An 18,056-nucleotide genomic window follows, 5' to 3' on the forward strand; every position below is an offset into this window, starting at 1 on the left:
GTTTTGATTTTCTTTATTTTCAAATGGAAAAAAGCGTGGTTGCTTTGCCCTGGCTTCACAGACACCGCTTGGCGCAAAAGATAAACTCGATGGGGAAGGGATGAGCTCGACCTGTTGTGAGAGCATGATAGATTTTATTATATATAAATATTTTTCTGAAAGTAATAAGTTAAAATATATTTTCTTCCAACAACTTTTCATGTTTTTAGTCCAACCCGTTAACATAAGTGAATATCCTCTTTTAAAAAACTTCTGTAGAACATTATATGTGTTATATTTATTAATTTCTGTAGGTTAGATTTGCCTGTTGAACTTTTTAAAAATAGTCTGCATGTATTTTTAATAACGACAATTGTATTAAACTAATTTGATTAAATTAATAAAGTTAGGTAAGTTAATTAATCATAAGAAAAGTGACACATTTTTCCTAAAACATTATAATCATCTTTCTTAATAACCCATCTCTTTCTTTTACTTGATTGTGGTTAAGGGAGTATTCATAAGGTAATTTAGAGAAAAATGATAAATATGAGAAATGGGTTTTATATTTAGAACCAAAACTAACTTAAGAATTGGACCCTATATTAAGGACCGGAGAAGTAGATAAAAATAAAATGTTTAGAATACAAATTTAAGAGGAGAGTTTTATGAAGAGAACCCTTGATAACAGGGAAACATCATGGAAAACTATAAAAGAAGCATAGTCAAAACTTCAGATAAGAGCGAATATTCAAAGCAATGCCATTTTGCAATGCACTGGAAAATTTTGTTAGATTGAAAAATTTGGAACCAACACACCAAATTGTCAGAAAAGGATGCAGATGGTGATAAGAAGAAGAATAAAATGACATTCATGAAATCAAGTTTTCATGGATATAAGAATTGTAGATATCTGAAACCTCCAAAGTAAAAGTTTTCATAAGTAGAAGAACTGTGGCTACATTATAATAGAAGTTAGGTCCAGTAAAAATAACTAATTCTTCACAACGTGGTGAGTTTAAGTTCAAAACTCCGCTGAAAGAAGTATTCATATTTAGTGCTCGATAATAATTCGAACATGATTGCTTCCTGATTGTTACTTCTTCAAAGTGATTTCATAAATAATGTAAGTGTCCTCTTGGAAGAGAATTTGATAGAATTTAACTCCCTTTGAACTTTCTAAATCATAGATTTCAATACGAGGCATGTTATTAAGTAGAGTTGAAGACAGACTGGATGCATACAATTAATTTTTTGGGCATTGACTATAAACCTAGATTTTAGCATCAACTATAACACATAAATGTAAATTCCTGACACGTTGTCATCTCATTATTGGCTCACTCTTTATTCTCGTCAAGCAAAATATTTCATTAAATTGAATCTACAAATCACATATTAAAACTTTAAACAAGTTCAAATCCAACAATTTTATGCAATATAAAGAATCTAAATAATTGTAAAAAAAAAATGTAGACAGGACAAAAGTGACTGAAGTTAGTTAGGTTGAGGTGTTGGCTGGGGCCGCGTTGCCGTTGATGGATTTTTTTGTAAAAGCATTTAGTCTTTTAATGTTATAACTATATTTTTTTAAAAAATAAAATTATACACTAATTTCATGTTCATATCAAACATATTTTTAAATCTACATTATTTTTTTTATTTTCATTAAAATATTTTCAGCAAACCAAACAGGGCCTTAAAGATCTAGACAAAAATAAATCTATGAAAATGCATCTGCTAGAACGGAAGATAAACGGCAAACGTTGGAGGGATCTAAAAACAGATGGACAAAACTGCAAAACCATTTAATTTGAATAATTAAATTATTTTCTAGGACTATCCGGGGGAAAAAAAAAAAATTCTGCAGAAGTCAGCACGTGAAATTTGGCTTGCATTTGGAGTTTATTTCGCTTCGTTGTTCGAAAATCGAAACCGCCCCCCGTTCTCCCTCTTCTCGACTCAACACTCCAACCAGATAACGAAAACAAAACCCTCTCTCTCTCTAACACGCGCGCGCGCACAGACGCACACACGCATCTGGGCAAGACTCAGCTTCATGAAAGAGCTTCTAAGACTCTGAAAACGATATCATATTCTGTTAGATATGGCTCTGAAGCCCCAGCAGCAGCTCAAGGAGTTGGGATCCAAGCTGGACACCCTTCCCTCTACCAAAGACGGTCTCATCAAGCTCTTAAAGGTGTGCATTCTTTTTTCGAAATTTTTGGTAGCTTCGCCTCTCAGTTTCTTCGTTCACTGGTCTCAAAATTTTGAGGCTTTCAATGCAAAATTTGGACCACCTTCTGGGTTAGTTGTTTTTGCTCGTTTTCTGTTTTCGCTTCTGAAAAGCTAGCGAGAAGAAGAGGTAAAAAACAATGGCAATTTTTATGTTTTAAGCTAATTTTACTTCTAGAAATTTGAATTCAGCTGAAATTCGTCAAATTGCTCTTTTAAACGGGTTAATGGGGAGAAATCTATTGCGGTTTGGTGTAGAAGTGTGAACTCAGGAGTGTATTTTACTGCTAAGTTTTCTGCAATTAAGGCAAATGCCAATTGTATGTATTAAGCTAAATTGTCTTTAAGAATATCGGATTTGGATTATATGCGTCAAATTTTCTCTTCTAGACGGGGTTGCGGGAGCAAAATTCTGGACTACCTGTGGAGTTGGTTTAGCAGTGAGAATTGAAGATGCATATGTTACTGCTATGCCTTCCGAAATTAAGAACAATCAGAGGTTTTACTGTTTGTGGTTAGACATATGTTATTTTGAACAAGTTTATGAAGAATCTTTGACTTTGCGTTGAGTTTGAAAGTTTCTTCACTTGAGTTAGATGAATCATCAATCGACTTATACAACCCTTGACATTTATCAGTATTACTCCAGAAGTCTTTCATATTGTACCAATCACATTACTGATTGCATAGTCTTAATACAATATGCATAGAATATTAATTACAGTCTCAATAACACAATCAAGAATATGTTTATGAATTGTACGGGTACCTGAAGAAGTCCCTGTAGTTGCTTGCTTGATCTAACGCAATAAGGTGAATAGATTCTTCAGCCTACTTTGCCCCTTAGCTTTTCATGAATAGAGAAGAATAGTGAGGGAGCCGAGAGCTTTCTAGACTACTAGGGTTTTCTGAGTTATTGTATATATAATAATCTTATGCATATTTTATAACAGTTATATAAAAAGCCCTTGTAATATAATAATATTAATATCTTAAAATTCTCTCTCATTATTTTCTATATTATAATCAGATTGTGATAGGGAACCGCATACATTAAAGGGCTGTAGGCTGGAGCCTCTATCCAAATGGGCAATGTATGAAACAACCTATTACATAACACACATAGAAATGGGGCACGATCTATTCTAGGCTTAATTAAAACAATACTAATTGTTTAAAATAATATTAGATGTTCCCATTAATTAATTAATGCTAATCTACACATTTATTAAATTTATAAAATTTAATCCAACAATTAATTTTCTCCTCCTCTAAATGAGTGGTCTACACTGCTTGTTGCCATGCTATTGGTTTTACCCTCTTGGAAAAGCTTCAGTCTCTGTTTAAAGAGATTCTTGAATGAGGTAAGTTAATACATGTACTGTATCTCTTTCAACTGATGGGAAGTGTATGTTGGTTCAGTGTCAAAAACCCTGGTCCCTGTTGATTAAGAAGTCAACAGTCAGTAGTCTGAAGAGAAACTGTATTATAAGATTGTCAATTAAGGCTTAATTAAAAGTTCAGATGGTACTCTTTAGTTGCTCATATGAACATATTCTTCTGACATTTGTTTCCTTATAAGCTGCTGGATCTTTTGATTGTCATTGAACTTTCTATTGATGTCAACCGGTACAGTTTCTGCTCAAATTCACCATAAATAGTTGAGCATATGGATCTCATATGATATTATAACATTTCCATGTATTAGATTTGCTAACTTTTCATAGCAAATGAATGCAATATTACAAAGAGGGAAAATTTTTTCATTTATGAGCATATAATGCTTGATTGCCCAATGTGTGCTGTAATGTCATTTAACATTAGAAGTGATTATGACATTTATGCTGTTATACCCTGGTTTCTGAAGCAAGTTGGTAATACTTGATCAATCACTGCCAAGTCTCTTCCTGCCCTCAATAAGAACTGTTTTTCCATATGCAGCAAGCGGCCTCGTGCCTCGTTGAATTGGATCAATCGCCATCAACTTCAACATTGGAATCACTGAAGCCCTTTCTAAATTCCATCGTTAAGCCAGAGTTGCTGAAGCACCAAGATAGGGACGTCAAACTTCTAGTTGCAACCTGTGTTTGTGAGATAACTCGGATCACTGCACCTGAAGCCCCTTACAGTGATGATGTTCTACAGGTGCCTTTAATTCACTAAGGTCATCTGATTATATAAATTGGGTCTTCTTACTTAAAAGCTGTCGTTATCCATCCATGTTCAGACAAGGGAAAGAACAAATAGGGCTGGCATTATGGTTTACTTGTCCTTTATTTTAATTACTTTTTCATCTCTTTGTAGGACATCTTTCAGTTGATTGTGGGCACTTTTAGCGGTCTGAGTGATACCAGTGGTCCATCCTTTGGCAGGAGAGTTGCTATATTGGAGACTGTTGCAAAATATAGATCATGTGTAGTAATGTTGGATCTTGAATGTTATGATCTGGTGAATGAAATGTTCAGTACTTTCTTTGCTGTTGCCAGGTTAGTTTGTCATAAAATCACTTGTTAGTTGTAAGCTATATGGATTTAAATGTAAAGAGTGAAAAAGTTGGATTCTCTTGAAGCTTTGTGGTACTCCAAAATCACAAACTTTGATATTTTATTGGTTTCCATTTCGTTCTGAATCCTGAATTTTCTTGGCTGCCCATGACATAGTGACAACACAAATTATAGATGATTAGGCAAGATACACATTTTCATGTTTTAGGAATGAGATGTTTTGGTAGATAAATCATGTAATACTCTCTACAAACTGTGAACTTATTGTTTTTTCCCCCTTCCTCCCCGTCATTGTTTTGCTTCCTGTACTGTTTAGTCCTTTTTTATTAATTTATAATGTTAAGTATGAAGTATATGGGGTGTTTAACAAGTTGTACATGCAACTATTGTCAATGTCAACGAAACTTTATTATGCTAGGTTCATTGCTCCTTTGTTTTTGGCCATTCAGATTCATTACTCTTTGATTGGCTGAAAACTAAGATACTCCTCCGGTCCTTGATATAGGACTCAATTCTTGAGTTGGTTTTGGTCCTAAATATAAGACTCATTTATCATATTTATCAATTTTCTCTAAATTACTCTTATGGATACTCCCTCAATCATAATCAAGTAGAAGAGGGAGAGGGGTATTAAAAAAGATGATTATGGTGTTTTAGGAAAAATGTGTTACTTTTCTTATAATTAACTAACTTACCTAACTTCTTTAATCTAATCAAATTAGTTAAATGGATCTTATATTAAAGACTGGAGGAGTATGTTGTGACCATTAGCTTATACGTAAAATTTTTCTGTTATCCCTTGTCAATCGGAGATTCTCTTTGGATTAATGGGTGGTAATTGTACTTTTTTCCCCTCAATCAGAGATGAACATCCAGAAGGTGTCCTGTCATCAATGCAAACTATAATGGTCGTTCTTTTAGAAGAAAGTGAGGATGTCCAAGAGGATCTTTTATGTACTATAATGTCTACTTTGAGTCAAGGAAAAAATGTAAGTACTCCTTCAATTGCTGTTACAAGCAGATAGCTGATGCTCTTGCCAAACGAGTCTTCTTGCTTCTTCTGCTCTAATTTTTCATATGAATATGATTGTGCGAAACTTTAATTCCAGGGTGTTACTAAGGCTGCAAGGAGGCTTGCTATGAATGTTATACAGCAGTGTGCAGGAAAACTTGAACCTGGCATCAAACAGTATTTGCTCTCATTGATGTCAGGAGAGAGCAAGCCGGTGAATAGTCAAGTTCAATATCAGGGAGTCATTTATGATCTGTATTGCTGTGCTCCTCAGGTGCTATCAGGAGTTCTACCTTATGTGACAGGAGAGCTACTGGTAATTAGTGATTTATTGGCTTTCCTAATGGACTTTTTATAGTTTCTATTAGTGGTTTATGTTGCCTTTAAACATGAGTAAATGGCCTATTGCCAATTATGATAATTATGTTTCTTTGTATATTTTATTTCTTAAGTTGTTCTGTCTTTTGAGGTTTTAGGTATTGGAATTCATAAATCTCTAACATCACATTACCATGAGTAACTTTTTTTGGCTTTTAATTTCTTGTTGATATCATTTATGCAAGGCAAAATTATGCTCTTTACACTGTCACTTAAATTCGATGAATATATTTTTCACTTATCTGCAGACAGACCAATTGGAAACGCGTTTGAAAGCAGTGAGTTTGGTTGGGGATATAATCTCTCTTCCTGGTTCTTCTATCCCTGAAGCATTTCAGCCTATATTTTCAGAATTTTTGAAAAGGTTGGCGGACAGAGTTGTTGAGGTTCGCATGTCGGTCCTTAAGCACGTAAGAAGTTGTCTGCTGTCAGATCCCTTTAGAGCTGAAGCCCCTCAAATAATTTGTGAGTGCATATAATGTGTAGATACTCAACCTGTCAATGAGTCAGTGGGCGTGCATGTTTACAATTGTAATATATATGCTGATTTTATGTTGGTAAAATGTTTTAGCTGCCCTTTGTGACCGGCTGTTGGATTTCGATGAAACTGTTCGAAAACAAGTTGTGGCTGTTATCTGTGATGTTGCTTGTCATGCTGTAAATGCCATTCCTCTTGAAACTATAAAACTTGTTGCAGAACGCCTTCGTGACAAATCTGTATGTACTTATCTTTTTACTTTTTTGGCATTTCATAATTGTTAGTTGATTGCAATTGACAGACTTCCTCTTCCCTGTGTGCTTTAAATTTCCAGCTACTTGTAAAAAAGTATACCATGAATAGATTGGCTGAGGTATATAGAGTTTTTTGTGAGAAGAGCTCTAACACCTCAATAAATCCCCACGAGTTTGATTGGATTCCAGGGAAGATTCTCAGATGTTTCTATGACAGAGATTTTAGGTAAAGTACCTAATACTTATACTGCATGAGAATTTTTTTTTTTTTTTTCAAAATGATCTATTTGCATAATTATCATTAAGTTTTCCTATTGGTTTTCCCCCATTAATAATCACAGAGTAAGCATGAACCACTGTTGTTTTGTTATCAATATACTAAGCCCTGACCTTACCTGGTTTTTAGAAGTCAATTAAAAATGAGTGGCAAATTGCTTTAAAAGGCTAACTGGCTGTACAGAGATTTTTCTGAGAACTATAAAATATCATTTCACTGCTATCCTTCGTAGTAAATAGTTCATGTCAAGTTTGTCTTGGACATTGGCTTTGATAAGGTAGCTATGTTCTATAGTTCACGTCAAGTTTGTCTTGGACATTGGCTTTGATAAGGTAGCTATGTTCTAATTCATTGTCCCTAACAAGGAGGGCTAACTTGAAATGACAAAAAATTACATTTGAATAACATCAGTGTGGATTATACCTCAAATCCTGTAATTTAATTTAATTTTGTAAATTTGCATGAATATAGGACCATCATTACTATCATAAGAAACAAGATAATATTTTGTTGAATCTTTTGGTCCAAACCTGCTTTTTAATTTTGAGACAAGAGAGCATAAAGGAGGAGCTTTGACACTTGAAATGAAAACTATCCGACCACTGGGTATAGCTTGCATCATTTGCAATCTGATGGTGGTGATGACATCCATTGCAATCTTTCTGCAAAGTTCTTGCTTCCCCTTGTGTTTTTCTGCACTCCTGTAACTCTAGGATCCAGTGACGTCTTATTTTGTTATTATTTTTTTAAGTATACAATCGGTAAAGTTGGATACTTTGGTGGTGAATGTTATAGTAGCATCCAGATTAACACTTCTGATTACTTTGCGCTGCAGATCAGATATAATTGAATTTGTTCTGTGTGAGTCCCTATTTCCAGCACAGTATTCTGTTAATGATATAGTTAAACATTGGGTTGGGATATTCTCTGGATTTGATAAAGTGGAGGTCAAAGCTCTTGAGAAGGTACTAGAGCAGAAACAAAGGTATGCTTGTGCTTGGTCTGTCATGGCTTATCAATATTGATTGGCAACGAAGTTCAGTTTTTACTGTATCTCTTTGCCTGCAGATTACAGCAAGAGATGCAGAAGTATCTATCTTTTAGACAAATGAGTCAGGTAGTGATTTCACAAATTATAAAAATGATCTATTTAAAGGAAATTTGATGAGCTAAGACATTGATTGTGTTTATATGTAGGATAAAGATGCTCCTGAGATTCAGAAAAAAATTCTGTTCAGTTTCCGTGTAATGTCTCGTTCATTTGCAGACGCTGCAAAGGCCGAAGAGAGTTTTCAAATTCTTGATCAATTAAAAGATGCTAATATTTGGAAGATTTTGACAAATCTTGTTGATCCAAATACCAGCTTGCATCAAGCTCATGCCAATCGGGTATCATAGTTAGAGGCCGATAGACACAGTTTTGCAATTGTTTGATAATCCTTTTTGAAAATCAACATTCAGACCAATCCTCATGATTCTTTTCTGGGTGAGAAAATAAAGAAACCATAGTTCGCATTTCTTTATGGGCTGATTTTGGTAATATATATGTTTGCAGGAGGATTTGCTTAAAATACTTGGTGAGAAACATCGGCTTTATGACTTCCTGAAGAACTTTTCCGTCAAATGTTCTTACTTACTTTTCAACAAGGAGCATGTAAAAGCAGTTCTCTCGGAAGTTGTTGCAAAAAAACCTGCAGTGAATGGAGAATATATACAATCTTGCATGAATATATTGGGGGTAGGACATGTTATTCCTATGTTCTTAGCTTTTTGGACATCTTTCTCAAATATATAGATTTATATTTTTATTGTTCATCATAAACAGTACCACTTAGCTTCTACGTAGATTTATTTGTTTTTAGTTCTTAGCTTTTATCACCACACCAGGTGGAAAGGATAAATAGTACCAGCCACTTTAATGTTACTTGAAATGACTGTAAAACAGTGTTTTATTCCTTTTCTTGTTGTTGATTAAATGGTACCTGTGGCCCCCCCACCCCCCCGGGGGGGTAATTGTCTTATAAGTTTAGATGCTTGGGTCTTTGCCATGCCCTTTTTCCAATGATATCATATGTTTGGGTCATTTTGTGGTCAAAGCTGTACTTTAGGCTGTCTGATTATGGCTGTGGAAATCATAAATACTGGATTTTACCTTCTCTGACTTTTGTGGTTAACTTCGGTTTGGATAAACTGCAGACAATTGCTCGTTTTTGTCCATTGCTTCTTCGTGGCAGTGAGGAGGAGCTTGTGTGTTTACTTAAGGATAATGATGACATGATTAAAGAAGGTGTGTTGCATGTTTTAGCAAAGGCTGGTGGCACAATACGTGAACAACTCGCAGTTACATCGAGGTGCTAATGTTAAAACTGTTATAATTGTTTGTCTATTTCATTATAGATTTCGATATAATCTTCTTGTTCCATGCAGCTCTGTAGACCTTATTTTGGAGAGGCTATGTTTAGAAGGTAGTCGGAGACAGGCTAAGTATGCTGTGCATGCACTGGCTGCAATAACAAAGGATGATGGCCTCAAGTCTCTGTCTGTTCTATATAAGGTTCCATATAATTAATTGGCGGGTGGACCAGACAATTTTACTCTGTTGCTATTGTCTTGATTATTCTCACTTTCATGCAGAGGCTTGTCGATATGCTGGAGAAGAAAACACATCTTCCCGCAGTACTACAGTCTCTAGGATGTATAGCACAAACTGCCATGCCTGTTTTTGAAACTAGAGAAAGTGAGGTTGAAGAATATGTGATAAACAATATTTTGAAAAGTGATAGTGTAAGCCTTTCAAAATCCCCCGTAGAGCGTTCTTATTTATGAGGTGAGCTTTGGACAGAACTGAATTTTGTCTACATGTTCGCTTCACTGTTTCAGAAAGATGATGCTGGAGCATCTTGGGATGATCGAAGCGATCTTTGCATGTTGAAGGTAGGTGGAAAGAGTAGTCTTTTCTATATTTTAATTCAGAATACTGTTAACATCAATGTAGTGTTTGTAAATTGAAAAAAACTTATAAATTCACTGTTACATGGACCGTCTCTTTCTTGGCTGCAGATATATGGCATTAAAACCTTAGTAAAGAGTTACTTACCAGTTAAAGATGCTCATGTTCGTGCTGGTATAGATGGTCTTCTGGATATCCTTAAGAACATGTTAACTTATGGTGAAATATCTAGTGACATACATTCAAGGTATATCTGGTTCATAGAAGTATGGTTTATTTTAATCAATATATTTGACAATGACTTTGTTCTTTTCTTTTTCTTTTTTTTTTCACTCTATTAGATAATAGATTTTTGCACTCATTTACGCCTTCTTACAGTTCAGTTGATAAGGCTCATTTGAGGCTTGCATCTGCAAAGGCCGTTCTTCGTTTGTCAAGGCAGTGGGATCACAAAATACCTCTTGGTCTTTTCTACTTAACTTTGGGGACATCTAAAGTAGGTTCCTTTGGTGCTATTAATTTCTCCTTGGGCAATTATAATTTTTTTACCACAATATTATCCATAGATGAATTACTTCTATTCACTTGTTTGGTCTAAAATTAATTTGTCAGTTTTGATTGAAATGTGGATGTAACTTCTTCCTTTTGATTTCATCTGGTCTTTCAGATTAACTTCCCTCAGGCTAAGAAGATTTTCCTAAGCAAGGTACATCAATATATAAAAGACAGGCTTTTGGATGCCAAATATTCTTGTGCCATTATACTCAGCATTTTTGAATCCAAGGCAGATGAGTTTGCAGAGGTAATTTTGTTTTGAAAGATTAGCTGCATCATTTTAGTATTCTAAAATTTTATTTTCGGTCTAACTAAAATTTCATGTTAACTATGGGCTTTTCATGATGGCTCTTGTTTCATCACACAGGGTAAACATTACCTGGCTGACATTATTCAAATGCTTCAGCAAACGAAGGCCAGGGAACAATCTGTGCAATCTGATTCAAATTTCACTGTCACCTGCCCTGAATACATCCTTCCATACCTTGTCCATGCACTTGCGCACAATTCGTGTCCCAATGTCGATGAGTGCAAGGATGTTGAAATATATGATAATATATACAGGTGCTATATTGCTCTATAACACAACTCTTGTCCTCCCGCAAAATCAATATGTGCCCACTCTTGTGAATGCCTATTCACTGTGCATTTGTAATGTTCTGAACTTTCAGGCAGTTGCACTTGATTCTGACAATTCTGTTACATAGAGATGAAGATGCCAAGTCAGAAGCAACTACTAACAAAGAGAAGGAGATTATATCTACTATTACTTGTATCTTTCAAAGCATCAAGCACTCTGAAGATATAGTTGACGCATCAAAGTCAAAGGTTGGGGATTGATATGATTACTATATTTGACATAGTCCGGACTGATATGATATTGGTGACTTACTATTGGGATCAATAAATTTCCAGAATTCTCATGCTATTTGTGACCTTGGGCTGGCAATCACCAAACGACTGGTTCAAAAGGATGGTGATTTGGAAGAATTGTCAACTTCAGTCTCTCTGCCCTCAATTCTATACAAGGCATGTGAAAAGAAGGAAGGAGATGACTCTTCGGTATGGTATTTCTCTTGTGAAATTTTATTGCTTTCATCTTGGCTGTGAGGTATTTTGTGCTGGACAAACGGTACCTGCTGTGGTATTGCTAATTTGTAAAAAAATCTTGGATAGACATAATCTACTAAAAATAGGCAGGCTAAGCGTAAGAATAGTTGGAATGCTCACTTGTCAGGTAGATTTTAAACATAAGTTAGTTGATGCTTTTAGTCCAATTTGTGTCATTGGTAAGCTCTGCTAGATAATCTTGCGTGGTTTTGTTACAGCAAGACATTATCATTTTATAAATTGGGATTAGCATTGTACTGTTTGGTGGATGTGACTGTTCTAAGTTTTGTCCAGTCCCTGATGAACAGGGCATGAGATTGGATTTTCATTCATCCTTGTTGGTCCTTGGTCTATCCTATGACTTGTTATTTCATAAGAGTAGTCTATTTTGATTACCCCAATAGCTAATTCAGTTGGAATTAGCCAATGCTCTGTAATTTAACGCTTGCAAGATCATTAGAGCCGTGCTCATTAATGCCTCTGAATCTTTGGAGCAGGTTAGTGAAATGAAAACCTGGCTGGTAGATGAAAGTTCGTTGGCTCACTTTGAATCTCTTGAACTAGAAATGGTATGCTTGATGCAAAGGGTAAAGCTGCGTGGCACTTCTTGTGTGCATGTTATTTCTTGATCTAAGTGAAAGTGATTCTTTGGTATGTCAGGTTCCATCCGAATTAGCTGATGATGACGATGTTCTAAAGGACAATGAAAGGGATGGAAGTGAAGTGCCTCTAGGAAAAATGGTAAAGCACATAAAATCTCAGGGAACCAAGAGAAAGAAGGTGAAAAAGAGTAAGTCTGTGCTGGATGAAATGAAAAGGGCTGAAAATGATATTGACATCTTAAAAATGGTCAGACAAATCGACATAGATAACTCAGGAGTGTCTGCTAAGTTTGACTCAAGTAATGGTGATGAAGATCCTTTGAGCAAGAAAATGCAGAAGGATTCAGCTCATGCAATGACCAAGAAACGAAAACCTGGTGAAGAAACACCTATCCAAGTGCCTAAGCGCAGGCGATCTTCCTCTACACCTAGAAGTTTGAGATTGTCCAGTGGCACTTCAAAGGCTTCTCTGACAGTTTCAGAAGACTCCCCTGAAGCCAAATTACCCTCGGATGCAGAGCTCATCCCTGATACAGATAGCAAAGCTAAACAGAGAAGGAAGGTCAGAGCCAGTAAGCCGCACTTAGGAAAGCGGAAAACTGAGGTCTCTGAGATTTATCATGATGATGAGGCTTACAAATCTGATGAGCATGACTGGAAGGTCAAATCTTACTGTCTGATAGTTTTTGTTCTTGTATGGAATCTTAGAATGTAAATTTTCGATATTGTATCCGTCTACTTAATGTCTGCCCCTGTTGCAGAGCCCTAGAAAACTAAAGAAAACTGACAAGGCTTCTAGCAGTATTGCCAAGTCTTCCACGGGGTCTTCAAAAAGCAGAAAAGAAAAAGTATTGCGGGACTTGCAAAGGTAATCTTCCCTGACAGCTTTCTTAATCAATGTTCCAGTGGCCTCTCTGTCCCATGTGTGGACTTTTTTTTTTTTTTTAATATACACAATCTTTGATTAGTTGAACTTATAATTTCTTCCCCTTCTCTCTTTGTGCAGTGTACAACAAAGGAAGGTGAAATTGATACTGAGGACCTGATTGGTTGCCGAATCAAAGTTTGGTGGCCTATGGATAAGCAGTAAGTGCCCATAATGAATTCAACAGACCAGTTGCAGAAGTTAAAAGAAAAAGGAAATGGCTTTGATGCCATTCTTTTCTGTATAAAGGAACACAAAAACATGGTTTTCTAGTTCTGAATATTATGATCATATTCTCTGTATATGGCTGCCTGGTGGCCCGTGATTTTTTAGCTAAACATTTTCAATTTAGTTTTCCTTGTTTGTTTGTTACTTTTCCCATGGTTCATCTTCTGATCATTATCTGATGTTAAAATCTTTCTGTTTCTGTATTGAGCAGCAGCTCTCTTCATTATTTACTGTGTTCTTTGCATGTCTTTGAATCCTTGGGACATGATGTTAAAGTCTCTGACATCTTCTCGTTTCAATATATAAATTTAATTTAATTTAGAAAAATTGAAGTTCTTATGGTTGCCTCTATGTATTGTAGATTCTATGAAGGCACTGTAAAGTCGCATGACTCACAAAAAGGAAAGCATGTGGTAAGCTGGATGATACTGAACTTGTGATTTGGTGTATTTGCTGTGGGCCACTTACCATTTTGCAATTCTGATGCAATTTCTTTTACACGTCATGTCAAAGATATTATATGATGATGGGGATGTAGAAGTTCTGCGTTTGGAAAAGGAGCGCTGGGAGCTCATTGACAAGGGTCGCAAATCTGCGAAGGTCTCTGATTTTGTATCATTACTTTTTCTTTCTCTGGAACAGTTATAATTTTCTATTTCCAAAGAAAGAAATCAGTTATGATTGAAGTCTGATGCTTCTTTTATTGCCTTTCCAGAAGATCAAGTCTTCCAAAAATCGTTCTTCACTTCAATTGTAAGTATCCCCACTACAAGATAGTTTCAGTTGTTAGATGGTGCATCTGTTATAAAATTGAGCATAATATGAGTAAATTAAGTAACCTTCAAGTTTTGATCAAATTACACTTAATAGCCCTCTTATTCCAAAAATTCCCTTGTCTCTTGTGACGTTACGTTGTATATTACGAAAGTCTTCCTTCTAATTTTTTTATGCTAAATGATGTAACTTTTTGCACAAAATGGGTCTCTGATTTTATTCCTGATATGATAGCCAGCAAAGTTAATGTTAAGGCTCAAAATGAGACTATAATTTATTAGTTTGACAATAACAGGTAACTTTTGTCTCTGGAAGAAGCACATACTGGGTAGAAAGTTACCTTCATTGACAGAATAAATCAGAGGGAGCTGAGTGTATTTTTTAGAACGAGAGGGATATGAAGTTTAATTTAACTAAATCTGGGAGTTTAGTGTAGTTTACTCTTTTACGTTATGGAAAAAAAAAAATATTTTGAATACGATTTTATCTTCTTTAAATGGAATATTATGTTTTTTGTGCTCATGTTTTTTTGGTATTTTGGTCTGTTGTTCCTTTTGATGGTTGAATTTATTGAGTTTTTGTACAGGTCATCTGGACAGAAACATAAAAGCCCTGGTGGCTCACGGAGTAAAAAATCAAAAAAGATGTGAGTGAAAAAGCTGAACTTACTGTTAGAGATTTGAGATTTTGTTTCATGTCTTAGTCATTTTAGTTTGTATACTTTATATAGAATTAATGGTCAACAATCTTCAAGAAAGAATGTATCACTCGGAGAAAAAGGCAAGTCAAAAAGTAATCTTCACCGAGAGGATGTTAAAGAGAGTGCTGAAACAACCATGACATCCAAAGCTGATGACATGGACTCAGGTATTGTGTCATTAGAGAATATGCTTTGTATGTTAACTGCCATGATTTTCATTTGTCTTTAGATCATTTTATGTGATGTTGATTGTGTATCAAACAAATTTCCCCTCTGGACTTAATGATTTATGACCGTTAAATGAAATTCCCGTAGACATGCTGATATGTTTTTAATTATATTCATTATGGACAAAATCCATCTTCATGCAAAAAATTTCCATGTCAGCTTTTTCTTCCGTTGGCTGCATTAGCGCCAGAAAAGATGTTATACCATTCTCTTGAACCATATTTTAATTTGTTTACTTTTGCATGACTTGAAAAGGCTGAACAGGACTTTATTACACGTGATTTACCATGTGAAAATGAGTGTACGTTTTTAGTAGACGAAATTAAACTACTCCTCAAGTTGTCACTTAAATCGGAGGTTCATATCTTTAGGCTTGCTCAAGCTATAATGTAATTGTAATATGTTTCCGCCTAACTGAACCATGCAGTCATGTTGATTTGGTTCCGTTTCGTATTCTACTCACTCGCAAATTTGATTGGTAGACTTGTAAGTCAATGGAGGGTATGTTTACAAGTGATTTTTTTCCCTCAAGGAGGGATTATGTGGTGACTGCATATTTAGTAGTACATGCATGTGGCAGGAAGATTAGTGTCACCGTTACTGACATACAATCATTCAGTCAAACTAAATATGCTGTCTTAACGTCAGAATCAAACCCTATCCTAATATGGAATAAAAACTAAACTCAGGCTTCACTCGCTCTCTCTCTGTCTCTCACATTTTTTATATTTTCTGTGCAAGGTGATTTTGAAGGGGAGCAGCCTGAAATATCGGATGAAGGAATAAGAAAAGTTAAAAAAGGTAAAAAGAAGGTAAAAGGTGTTTCAAGAGGGAAGAAGCTTCAAAAAGAGAAGGGTTTGAGTTACATGGAAGAAGATTCTGATGAAGAGAAGCATGAATATGACGAAAGACTTTCTGAAGATAGAGAGACTATCCCCCAAGGTGTTCAAAATGCCGAACAGAGGAGTTCAGAAGGGAGAGAAGTGGATGAATCAAGTGGATCCATGAGAGAGAAGGCAAATGGAGAAGCAGGATCCGATTCTGAGGGGAATCACGGGAACAATTATTTGGAGAGCAGTCCCCAAGAAATGGACCAAGCACATGAAGAGTCATCAAGCCTTGATGATGTTGGGGATGCTGAGATTTCCGAAGATGAACCTCTTGTAAGGATCTTGACCTTTCGCACTTTTTTTAACCCTTTCTGACTGAATTATCATTTTGGTTCTTCAGAGATGCACTTTCTCCAGGTGGTCCTCCAAAATTCAGTCATGTTGTCCTAGTCTTCCAAAGAGTATTTTATTTCTAGTGTGGTCCATCTTAAACCCCTTAATATGTCATTAGCACATCTGACATGCCATAACGTGAAACTAACGTGTTCAGACAATGGCTAACCGGTACTTAAACATGCGATGGTATATGCTTGAAGTAGCAGCACCATATTGTTCGGTGTTTTATCATTGCATGTTTTCGCAAGAAATAGATATTTAACAATTACAAAGGTTTCATGGTAAGCCATGTCTCCGTTTTATGTTGATTACTTGTCAAGGGGTTTATTATGAGAATGCTATTGATGAAATACTCCTTGGAGCCGCGGAATGAGACGTTCAAACTTCAGTTGATTAGGTGCATCTTTTGAGGACCAAAATATTAATTTAGTTATCAATACTGATGCAAAATTTATTGCTCATAACTTTGACTACTGCAGAGTAAATGGAAGCGTCCTTCCGGGAAGAAAGGTTCAGGCCAAAAGCGGTGAGGAGTTTAGCTGCAACATTTTAGTCTTTTCAATACAAATATAGATGGGAACTTGAATTAAGATGACTACCACATAACTTTAACACACTTGTAGTCACCCTGTAGAATGTAAAATAACAACCATTCCCACGTCTAGAGTGAAAAATGATAGAGCATTTAGGTTTTAGGGTTATGTCCATCTTATATTTGTTAATAGGTTTAGCTTATGATTCATGAGGGTGTGGTTCATCCGTCCAATTTAGTTTATATGATAAGTGGGGCGTTGTGTACAGGTAGCTATACCTATACGTGGGAATAATTGTACTTAGCATATTAATACTTTCTTAACATCCATGATATTGATGATTTATGCATAAATTTTTAATCTTGTTTGCTGCTATGAATCGGTGTTTTTTGTTGGGTTTGGTGTATCTCTCGGGCATCCTTTGGATCCTTGTATGCTGTGTGATTTTCTTACGACCTTAATGGGGTTGCTATGGAAAGTTTTTTTTTTTTTTAATTTACTTTTTCGGGAGAAATGTTGTTTAATTTTTAATTTTCTTTAATTTTAAATTAAATAAGCCAAAGCCCTCTTGGAGCAGGAGACAATCTTGGTGGGGAAGGGATGAGTTTGAGCTTTTTGATGCGTTTGGTATGAAGGATTTGAAAGGGAGGAAAGGAAGGAGGAGGGATTTTGATTATTTTTTCTTGTTTGGCAAGATGAAAATTTTACAAAGGGAGGAAATTTTTTTTTAACATTTTCCCTCCTCTTCTCTCAAGCCTCTCCGCCAAAATTGGAGGAATTTGGAAGGAAAAGATATTTTGGTTTGTATTGACTAATATGTCTATATTATTTTCTAATAATCTCATGTTACCTTTTAGCACCGAATTGTATGTGATTTGACATACTTGTGGACTCAATCATGCCTCTTTTTCTCGTTTATATACTATCAAATATAAATATAAAAAAAAGTTGGTATCAATTATATTTTAATTTTCAAATGCAAATCAAGCACACAAAAAAAAAAATACAAATAAGTCATTTATGTTGTCTTTAAAAAAGTTAATTAGCTACTACTCGTACTAGTATAAAGGAAAATGAAAGCTAGAAAAAATATATTCAAATTAAACAT

At 35.3% G+C, this 18,056-nt stretch overlaps 1 pseudogene; it reads left to right on the plus strand.

Moving 5' to 3' along the window:
* Positions 1–1,969: 1,969 nt before the first annotated feature.
* Positions 1,970–17,327, plus strand: LOC114714383 (sister chromatid cohesion protein PDS5 homolog B-like; annotated as a pseudogene).
* The last annotated feature ends 729 nt before the right edge of the window (positions 17,328–18,056 follow it).

This window comes from Neltuma alba, unplaced genomic scaffold (genome assembly GCF_004799145.2).
Source record: "Neltuma alba isolate B1F8T4 unplaced genomic scaffold, ASM479914v2 tig00011501_pilon, whole genome shotgun sequence".
Lineage (NCBI taxonomy): Eukaryota > Viridiplantae > Streptophyta > Magnoliopsida > Fabales > Fabaceae > Neltuma > Neltuma alba.